This window comes from Anser brachyrhynchus (genome assembly GCF_964034855.1).
Source record: "Anser brachyrhynchus genome assembly, chromosome: 3".
NCBI classification, from domain to species: Eukaryota; Metazoa; Chordata; class Aves; order Anseriformes; family Anatidae; genus Anser; species Anser brachyrhynchus.
Genome location: NC_137696.1, coordinates 4,763,476 through 4,774,611, shown reverse-complemented (window position 1 = coordinate 4,774,611; position 11,136 = coordinate 4,763,476). Strand labels below are relative to the sequence as shown.

The following is an 11,136-nucleotide window of genomic DNA, read 5'->3' as shown; positions in this document are numbered from 1 at the left end:
CACGTTGCCAAGTTCCAGCCTGCAGCTATTGGCAGCTGAGCAATACAGCCCTAACTATATGCTTTGTGATAAAAAGCTGACAGACCTTTAATTTTAGCCACTTTTATTCCCAATATACTGAATGCGTTAATATGCCCAGTCCACTTACAGAAGGCATTTCTAGGCCATTTTCTTTCACATTTTAAGAGAGAGAAATGTGAGTTTGCGGGCCCAGGCTCTGTGCAGCCTCAGCAGCATTGCAACAGATTGCAGTGGCACTGTAGGAAAACCCCTCCAGATGGGTTTGGAGGTTTGGGGGATGTTGTGTCATGGAGAAGTCAGCACAGGCCTGGCTCAGAGACACAGCTGACATGCAGTTTCCAGTGCTGTCTGTTCCCTGAAGGGTATATAGCATGGCAGGCTGATTGCTCTCCACTGGAAGCCCCACAGCACTTGTGATCCCGTGACTTGCAGCAGGAGATGCACCCAGCCCAGCAGGCTGTCTGTTCAGGATAGGCATTGGCACACCATAGCTAAAGGGCATCTTGTTCCCCAGAACAGCAATGCTCCCCTTCCACACCAAAAGGAAATAAATCCACTGAATTCCAAAAAACAAACAAACCAAAAGCAGGCTCCTATTCCCCCTTGCAGGGCAGGGACAGCAGGAATCTTTTCCTGAATATTTCTGTGTCATTTCTGTTATTGCAGCTGGGTGCCTTCTCTCCTTCCTACTTGCTCCTTTGCAGCCCTTACAGGAGCAATCTTACCTCTTTTTCACAGGTGGGAAAACCGAGGCACAGAGATTAACCCAGCTGCCAAATCACCCAAGGAGGCTGTATCACAGCATCAGCCTCCTGAGCTCATACAGGGCTTCAGCAGCATGGTGAGACTGGAGCCAGCACCACCCGCATGTGCTCGCTGCTTTCTGTATGCAGTAAGTATTTTCTCTGTGATGTCCTGCCTTTGCTGAATTGGTCCTTTGTTGTTGTTGTTTTGTTTTTCTTTCTTTTCTTTTTTTCTTTTTAATTAGGAAGCCTGCTGGGAAAGCTCTGCAGCAGCTCTGGTCACAGCTGGCTGGGCATCTGGCTTGCTGGGCTTGGAGATGGCTGAGGCTGGTACCTCCAAGATGGGGCTGCAAGCATTGGCTCTTGAGGTTTTGCAGAAATGTGTTTTCCCTGCAGCTCTGCTCCTTGCCAGGCTGTACTTTGGCCAGTAAATGAAAGATAAAAAATGTTATTTTGTTGTTTTGGGTGTTCAGTGTGGTCCCAAGCCTATAGATGCAGGGAGGGGAAAGGAAACCTGTTCCTTCCTAACACGTTCATGGGGCTGTTAGCACAGACCGCTCCTCTCCTTTTGCTGGGGGACTTGCTGGTGAGCTAGGTGGTGCTGTAGGGGAAGGGGGATGCTGCAGCTCGGGTTGTTTAACAGCTGAAGCATGCAGGATCTGCTGTCCGACTCCGGCACGGCTTCAGCACTGCTTACGGATGTCAGGTTTGTCACGTCTCTTCTCCCAGACACCTCGCTGCTGTCACAGCTCAGCGTCTGCCATATGTTGCAGCCCAGTGCTCAGAGGTATGTTTTCCTCTGGGCATGATAGAATCAGACCGTTTAATTCTGGGCCTAGCGCTGTGTTCTCTGGCTTGTGCCCCTTTCCCAGTGAGGGGCTTAGGTAGCTCTCTCCAAGACCTGCAGATGCATTTAGGGTGCCCTTACTCCGAGGGATGTTGCACCCCACATGTAATGCGGTAACAACCATAATTAAAATGTTTATCGGTGATGCTTGCATGGTAAACAAATGGTAAAACCCAAGGAGCACTAAATTAGGCTGAACCTGTTGTGCCATTTCCCTTCTGAACAGTAATCCCTCTGGGAGCAGAAGACTCGACCAAGCCTAGTAAGAGGCAGAGTGGACCAGGGCAGCAGGAAGGGGGATGTGGACTTGCGTATCTGTCTTTTCCCTTGCAGCCAGAGTGTTTTACAAACTACTTTCTTCAGAAGAAATATATATTTGATGTAAGGAGAACTACTTGAGTCTCATGTTAGCAAAATATTTACTTTATAGCTTGGAGCACACAGAAAGTCCAGCGGAGTTGCTTTCTGTGCCCATAACCTTGAAGTTAGGGCTCTAATGCAGTGCTTTGCAGAAGGAGCTCAGGCGTGGGCTTGCTCAACTTGCTTTGCCATTAGGAGAAGCGAAGTAGTGAAGCAATGTGTCCAGAAAACCTCTCAGTGGCTGCATCAAGGTTATTCCCATCCCTTTGGGTTCCTCTGGGTCTGTTTCTCCTCTGCTCAGGCACCTTTTATAGGAGGGAAGGCTGTCCTGTAGTTAAAGGAGATGAGGCTGTACCAGGTCTTGTGAAACAGGATTTGTGCTCAGCATCAGGCTGCAAGAAGTATTTGCAGCACCATCTGAGATGGCAGTTTGGACCCCAGTGTAGTCTGAGGTTTGCAACAAACTCAAAACTCAGGTCTGGGGCTTCAAAGCAAGTTTCATGGGGAAATGTTTCCAAGTACTTTTGTCTCCTGTTTAAAAATAATAATAATAATAAAAAAACTTCCATAGGAAGAAGCTACCACTAATTTTAGTAGATGAATGGTGTTACATGGTGGGTGGCCAAGGTGATTTTACTTTTTTGAATGGCACATCCCTTATTTTCTAAATTGTAGTACTGAGTGGCAGTAATAGCACTCTACATAGTTCTTCAGGAAATGCTGATACATGAATGTTTGCAAGAGCAACTGCATCCAGTTGCTACTCTTTAATGTTCATTTAAAAGAAAAAAAAAAAAGCCCTCAAACAAGTAACTCGTAAGCAGATCTAAGCAAAGTGGAATCATCTCAAAGTAAAGTTTGCCAGCCTTCTGAGTACACCTGGGTCGTGCATGCTTTCATCTTCATAATTATGTATGCTTTTGATATGGAAGGTGAATCTTAGCAGTTTGCTTGAATTCAGCTTGGAAACTGGGGATTTGTTTGAACCGCTCACCCCACGCTGATCTCTGGAGCTGCAAACCTTGTGAATCTGGGACAAGCGCAGAGCGAGTGGTTAGCAGGCAAAACGTGTGCATATGCTCTTGTGGTCAGCAGCTTGTCTGCATCTAAGCTATGTAGATGCTTCAAAAGCAAAATATTTTAAAAAACAACTCCCTAGAGAATGAATGATACAAGAAACAGTGAAGCCATTCTTGCAGTCTGTGTGCATCCTGGTGTCATCGCAATGTTTGGAAAGATGGACAGGTTTCTGTGCAGTCTGCTCGGGAGAGACATCCTGCTTGCTTTTCCTTGGCAAAGACAGCATGCTGCTATTTTGCTGTGGGAGGTACAGCTCTCCCCAGGACACCGAAAGGCGGGGATTTAATTTTTTCAAGAGCTTATTTTAAATGACTGTGACTTACAGGCGTGTCTTCGGTCTGGTGATGGGTGAATGCACTCTGGGCACGTGTTGCCCTGTGACTCCCCATCTCCCAGCTGTCCCCTCCCCAGGCTGCTTCCCAGTCAGAGCAAAACCTGGCCACGCTTCTCTCATAACACATTTTGAAAGGAACTCATTAGGGAGGAGGTCAGAAGAAGCAGTACTGGGTGGCTAAGATGCTTTCTAATGCATCAAGGCGTTTTGATAATGTTGACAACATGAGCGGTGAAGAAAGTGAGCAAGCATATAGAAAACAAGAACCGAGGTATTAATACTCGTGCCAGAGTTCATTGCTCAAATGACTTAATCTGTCACTGAAATAAGGTCTGGAAATGTTGTCCACATCAAAGGAAACGTACACTTTGATGGGTTTTGGAGGGTGTTTTTCCTTCGGAAAGCAGCATGTGGTAACTGAGCTACTGACATGCCAGTAATTCAAAGGAGAGTTTTGCATCCCTGCTGTGAGGCTGAATGACAACATAATACAGTTATTAAGGGGGGAAAAGGAAGTCTCAGTCCCAGGTCTTCTGCACTTTATACTCTGTAACAACAACAACCAATGTCAAAAAAAAAAAAAAGACCCATATCTCATATATCAGCAACCTTTAATTTCTACAGCAGTTCTCAAATGGGAATGAAAGTTAGGGATTTGAAGATTTTAGGTGAGAAATGACTTGCTGGGTTTTGCCAGCCAAACTTTTGGAAATGTATGTTTGTTCCAGAAGGAGTTATATTTAACTTTTGTTTGTTTTCAGTCTTACTAAAAATGTCTAGCTGTAAATCACGGGAGGAGTAGGCTTCGAGCCTCTTACTCTCACCTTCGAGCCTCTTACTCTCACCCTTCCCACCACCTCTCGGCCACTTTCTTCCACGTAAGAATAGGAGCAGAAAAGGAAAAAGTGTGGGGAGGAAAACCCACAAACAGTGCTTTTGAAAAATCCCTGAACCCACTGAAAAGACTATTTCCTAGTCTAAATTTTTCAACCTACTTTGCTCAATAACAAATGAGGTGTGAACGCTTGACAAAAAATTCAGAGTCGCAAGTAGCAGAAGGAGGAACTGCACCTAGAGGCACTGGGCCCTGCTGTCCCCAGAGCAGCACGGGAAGGATGCGAGGCAGCTTGCTCCGACCTGTGGAGGTGAACTTGAGTCCATTGCTCGCGATGTTGGTGACAACTATCAGCGGTAGCTGTTAGTTAGAGAACATGCTGTTGGAGGAGGCGTAAAATGTATTCACCCAATCTTCCTAGGCACTTGGGAATAGTTCAGTAACCCTGGCGTGAATTTATAATCCATCATTTGGGTTTCAAAACGCAACATGCGAAGAAAAGGGAAGGACGTGATATATTCCCTTAATCAGATCTTTGCTAAGGTTCGAGTGCATCGGGTTATATTCTGCCTTATACATGTGAGAACAAAAAAATGAACAATAATGGTGTGAGCGCAGCTCTGCTTTCCTGTGCTGCTTCTCCCTCTGCCAGACAGAAATAGCATTAAGAAGTGGCAATGAATTTCAGTGAAAAAATATGCTTTTTGTTTTTCTTTAACAATTAACACAATTTGCATGAATTTTAATTTCAAAATTTAACATCTTAAGTAACAGTATCTCAGCTTTTGCTATGGTTGCCTCATTAATGGAATAAGTGAGTTACCATCTTCCCACCCACCCCCCCCATATTTCAAGAAGTTAAACACCAACCAAACCAACAACTTTGGAAAAGTGTCCACATTCACAGAATGGCAGCCAGCCCCATATCTGTATGATTGCTACTGACATATGGGTTCGGTCCTTCAGGCTTTCCCAGAGAACGTGTTGTCTTGTGGTATTTCTTGTCTAACCAGAGAGAGTAATGGAAACAGTGTGAGGAAAAGCTGTTCAGATAAGTGTTTGCCAACCATCTAGTTTTATGGTTCCTTGGAGCAATCTGCTATGTATTCTTCTTTGTGAATTGTATTTCTCCCTATAAAGAGAGTTTGGTTAAGGCACATAACTTTATGTTGCACCGTCAGCCTATTTATCCATGCCCGGAGCAAGATGTCAGTTGTCTTTGAACATGAAAGGCTCTGATTTCTTATCAGCTTTATGGAGATGATCTTTTTCTTACATCGTTTCATCAGAGCTGAGTAATGGCTGCGTGCTGACAAAAGTCATAACCCAAATGACGACAGTGTGTAGGGCTCCAAACCACAACTATTCATAGCAAATGATCCCAAACTACTAACGTCTGGAGCCCTGAAGACCCGTGTTGGGATAGACAAATCTCCTAACTAGCTGTAATGACACCAGCCAGCAGCAAATCGCCTCCCAGGAGCGAGCAGCCGTGTAATCAGCTGAGCATGGGAACCACGGGTTCAGATGTCTCTGGTTACCAGAGAAACAGACTTGGGCTCTGGCCAACCTTTTGGCTCAGGTTGGAAGTGGGGCAGTGGCTGTAGTGCTCTGGGAGTGCTGGTGGGAGGACCATGAGGATGCAATCCAGCAGTCACCGTCTGGCCCGCGTGCTCTGAGGTGGTGCCGAGTGAACCCCGGGCACGTGCTGCTCTGCCTGCTGTCACCGCTGCCTTACTGACAGGGAGGCACCTGGAGCTGGGGCCTCGTCTTGTCCTGCTTCAGAACTGTAATTTCAGGGCAACTGAATCACCGAATCTTTCCGGTGGATTTGTGCACGTTTGCTTTGCTTGGGGAAAGAACAAAACCTGGCAGCGCGTTTAATTTCAGCACTTTCAAATGAAAAATTCCACTTCAGTTCAAGTGAAATGTACTTTTAAACGCAATTAACTCTGCTTTAGTTTAGCTCCCCTCCCTCCAAAACAGAATATGTAATTTGAAGTCCAACTTAAGATGGATAAATAAATTACAGGAGTTTTTTATACGTTGCTTAGAGGTGAATTGTGCGTCCCGGACTGTGGATTTGGAGGGGAATCACTCCTTGGGACTATTTATAGTTGCAAAGCTCCCCATCTTAAAGACCCTCTGAGGAGTGTTGATACCATCAGCCAGCTGGGGGTCTGGGGCAATGTAATGCTGATTCGACATTTTTTGGGGGTTCCAGATGTTGCCAGCCCTGGGAGGACATAATGGTGCAGAACCTATAAAATTCTGATTTAAATGTGCTGTACGGAGGAAATGAACGCAGCAACTGCTGTTTCATTCCACACGAGTAAGCAGTAAACTTCACACCATCGCAAAATAATAGTTACCTGCTTGTGGCTGTTGTGCACACTGGTATTATGAAGAGATAGAAAGAAATATTTGGCAACTTCAAATATGACTGACATTGTTTTTCCAAATCCTGGCGTGTTTGCGTGGTATTCACCAGGTAACACCAGCGAGGGCTACTCATGTGATGTACACAGTGGAGCTGCAATGTATGGATATTTACATTTTAATTACGGTGATTCAAGGAGATGTTATTCTTCTGACTTAGGGGTGGATTGTTATTTTTATAAAATGGTATTTGCTGATGGCAGGGAAGAAAACTGGGAGCAGTGCTCCCTGGCTTGAGGAACTTGAGAGCAGACTTGTGCTGCGCCACTGGTTTTTACACAGCTGTGAGCAGCTGGCTTGGCCAAGTGGCTAAGGGAGAGCATTGTGTGAAATTTGGGGCAAGCGTTGAACTGTGGGTCTAAGGGCTGAGCCATTTGCACCACCCAAGTGCCCGCTTTGGCCATCTCAGCTCTGCTCTCCGTGAGTGATCCTCAAAGCAGTGAGGGACACATCTGCCTGGCTTCTGTCCCACCAGCTGCAGAGGTGTCCCTAGAGCACATCCACAGTGTCCAAAGTGGGGACACGTGCAGGAGGGGTGCTGAGCCAACTGGTGCGTGATCCCACAGGGGCACTTGCTGAAGGGTCAGCCTCTGGAGCTCTTTCCAGGTCTGTTGTCCCTGGAGCCAGTATCTGGGCTTGAGGTATCCCTCAGAACTGCCATACGGTGACTGTGCATGGTTGTAAAGTTACGCACACTTGAGTCCTGAACTGCAGCTCCCCAGCTGAAGAGCTTGGCTTGTACAATGGTGTTGCTGAGCTGCAGCTGTATTTTCCTTTTATTTTTTGACCACTACTTCAGACTCGAAGGCTGAATGCCATTATGTGAACTTGCAAAGTATTTTCAGTCTAATTCCTTTCAAGGGTGTTGACAAAATCCAGCACTTTTGGATATAAACTACCATGCTTGCACAGTGCTGAGGTGACTAAAGCAAGTAAAGCTGATTTTTAACAGAACTCTCTTTTTTTTAAGATTCTTATTTTATCCTGGCAATGTAATATCCATAATTAACAGCAGCGCCTGTTGTTTTTTAAATGCATAACCAGAAGCTGTTAATTAGGCAACTGTAGGAGAACAATAACTGAAAGTGTAGGAGGGAGGCAAAAGGATCAGTATTCCTGTTCTGTTGCATTTGAGCACCTCTCAGTAAACAGGTAGAGAAAAAGAAAGAAGATTCTCTGAATAGGGTTTGTTTTCCTGTGGCTGTGTTTGGATCTACTAAATAGACGGATTTATTTGTACCCACATGCAGGCTACGATAGCAACCGTCCTCCTTTTATAGCGTGCTAATCATGCAAAAAATGTTAATCGGGCTAAGTATTATAATGCCTGAGGGAAAAGAGGAACAAGGTGTCCTGCTGTTAGGTACCATGCAGACCCTGCCTGGCTGTGCGAGGCAGACATTGGGTGTGGGAAAGGAATATAACACCGTTCCTGCTGTTAGGATGGAGGGGGAAACTGCTGCTGCCCAATGGTACAGCATGAACGGGACGTTTTGGAGCAGGGCAGGGCAAAAAGATTGAAATAGAATAATTGTTTGTACACTTTTACACAAAAAGCCTTTTGGAGTGGACAGGCACCAGTCGGAAATTCACATCGAAGTCTTTGAGCTGTTTTAACAGGATGCAAAACCTGTTGGAAAATGAGAGCTCTCTACAACTGAGCATTGTTTTTTCAACCCTAAATGCATGAGTAAAACATACCTCCGTTCAAATAGCAGAAATGTTTCTTTCTACCTCTACTTTAGTATAATCCTCAGTTGCACTATGGAAATCTCTCATGAGATTGCTGATCTGGAATGAAAATAAAACCTCTGTCTTCAAACTGCACAACAGCCGTGTTAGAGAAAGCTTTTACCTGTAACATGGTAATGGATGACACGCTCTCCTCGAAGAAAGTAAGGGAATCAAGTGCATTTTCTCAGTGTTGTAGCTGTTTTTGCAATGGATGTTTAGAGACTCTCTAATAAGGCATAACTGTTGTGATCAGATATGTGGAAAAATGTTGTGGGAAAATTGCTAAGCTGACAGCAAGCAGGGCTTTGGAAGCCGAGTTAATAATACTTGATTGCATGAGGGGTGTTTTGAAATCTAACTTCTGCCTACAAAATGCTCTGCAGATTTAAGAGGAAAGCATGGGATATTATCAGCGAAAGACTATTGAGAAGATTGCCCCTCAGCAATTTGTCATCAGCAGTGTCTGGGCTGATGAGCTGGTGTTCTGGTCCATGAGACAAAGGCTGTCTTGGGATGGTCAGCCCCACTGAGGGACACACACAGTGTTTGTGTTCAAGCAGGCGGTAAGTCATGGTGGAGGTACTTGATTTACCGGGGAGAATCCGGATCTGCGGTCATGGGAAATGACTGAAAGTCCACTTACTTGCCTAAGAAAAGATTTCCATCAGAAAAAAAAAAGTGCTCTAGGGTGAGGAGGAGTACAAGAAGTTGCACTGCTTGCTGATCCTCTGGTCTTCACCAGTCATGTTCCTACCAGACTGCTCTGAAGGAGATATATATATATTTATATACATCTCCCCAGATGTACAGCACATCAGCTATAGCACATAGGCATCTTCGTCAGACACCGGAACCGACCTGGTGTCTTGACTTTGTTTAAACTTCTTGACACCCACCTAGCGAGCTGGCAGTAACGAGAACAGAGCTGGCATTGATGCAGGTGCGCTGCCCGGGTATAATCACCCCAATAAACAGCTCCCTTTCCCCTGACACATCCACATAGTGTTTCATTCACACAGGCAAGTCAGGTGCCAGGTGAGGGACTAGGAAAACATACTGGGGCTAGCAGTATCTTCAGATTCAGCAGTAGTTTCTGTTTTATTTTTCAGTTGTGTTTCCATTTGTTTGTTTTCCTTATAAGAGGAAAAAAATATAATTTCTCTCAGGGAAGGTGTGAAGTACATTCCTAATGTGACCAGTGGCTGACTCATCAGATGGTGTGGCCACACCTGGCCTTGCGAGTTTGGATGTTGTTTGCAGCGTGGGAACAAATGTTCCCTCTTCAGACATCTTTATTGTTGTTCCTTTCTTACATAATGCTTGGAAAGAAGCTGTGGCAAACAATCCTCCCCCTGCTTCGTTCGCTGCATGTGGAGCATGGGAAGGCAGTGTTTTCTTAGGACTTGATATCCAGTGCTGCCTGATGTTTCTGGAAGGAGGGCTCGCCTCCCTGCGTGACTGCCTTTGTTCTGGGGTGGCCTTGGTGGTGGAAATGATGCTGCCTGTGCTGCGGGTGCGTGCACGCTCCCTGCCACTGACTGAGCTTCCCCTCAGATGTCTCTGCTTTATCTTTTGTCTTTTAAATTGCACGTATGGATGATATATGGAAATCTACACTGTTGGTTCTGTAAAATTCATTACAGCATTGCCGGGAGGTTTCTGCCAGGCTTGGAGCTCCACCAGTCCACGCTCTGCTCTAAGCCGGAGCTGGTGCCAGACAGCTTCTGGGCAGCCAGAGCACAAGGAGAAAATCCCAGAATTGTAAAGGTCAGCCCCTCGAGTCACCCAGCCAATGCTGGCAAGATGTTAGCCATCTCAAGGCTATTGCACTTTTTTCCATTTTTTTTTTCTCCAATTCTCAGATATTGTAACAGAAATAGAAACTGAGCCACTCTACAACAGCAAGCAGTGTCCCATCATAAAAGCACCAGATGCACAGGAATTTCTGTGGGCAATGGCAAGAAGGATGCACAATTTTGGAGGTGAGGAGGCCTTTTTGCTGACCTTGAGCATTAAGAGATGTCCTGTCTCGCTTTGCATTGCAACATAGGCACAGAAAACAGCCGCCTTCCCTGCGCCCTCCCAGAAATAAGAGGGCAAAGCAGCCATGAGCAGCAGCATAAGTCCTGGTGCTGTTCAGCTGAAGCCTGCCTGTATGACCTGCCTGCTCGGGAGTGGTTTGGGCAGCTGGCCAGGCAGAGCTGCTCCTCTCAACTTTATTCTCTCTAATAAGTGTGCTCTGGCAATGCATCAGCTGCCTTATCTTCTGTAAGGACAGAATCCCTTGGAGAGGCAGTCTCCAGGCTCAGCAAGGATTATGCTAACTTCTCTGGGCGAGCGAAGCTGACTGTGATGCTCGACACACTGGCTTTGCCTTTCTAAGTCTCGCTCACTTTGAAATAGAGAGTGCGAGCAAGTTCAGGGGAGCAAATTAACCAAGGGAAGTAGCCTTCTATCTGTCTTAATTAAGCACTAATAAAACCTGTCACTGACTCTCCCCTGCAGTCACCAGTCAGTCAGTGGTATATGGTATTTCAGTCAATCATCTTCCCCTTGGGGTCACTGCAGGCTTGTCCCAGCTGTGCTGAAGGCAGTCGGAGCCCGTTTGTTGGCATCACCTGGGCTCTGCTTGGTGCTGTCTTGTATGTAAAATGCCTGATGATATTCAGAGGCAGAGATGTTACCCAGCAGCACATCCCCTTGTGGTTTAAGCTCAATCAAAAGGCTCTCGTGCATCTGGCTA

At 45.9% G+C, this 11,136-nt stretch overlaps 1 protein-coding gene across 3 annotated transcripts in view; it reads left to right on the top strand.

Moving 5' to 3' along the window:
- Nucleotides 1-11,136, top strand: part of LOC308192691 (uncharacterized protein) — a 60,064-nt gene that overhangs the window by 33,064 nt on the left and 15,864 nt on the right. For 2 of the 3 annotated variants that reach the window (XR_013949013.1, XR_013949014.1), the window contains 3 exons: nt 760-913; nt 10,037-10,160; nt 10,256-10,375. The gene's annotated coding sequence lies outside the window, so the exon portion shown is untranslated. Of the gene's footprint in view, nt 1-759; nt 914-1,009; nt 1,133-10,036; nt 10,161-10,255; nt 10,376-11,136 lie in introns of all 3 variants that reach the window. The other variant, XM_080586578.1, reaches the window with a different exon arrangement.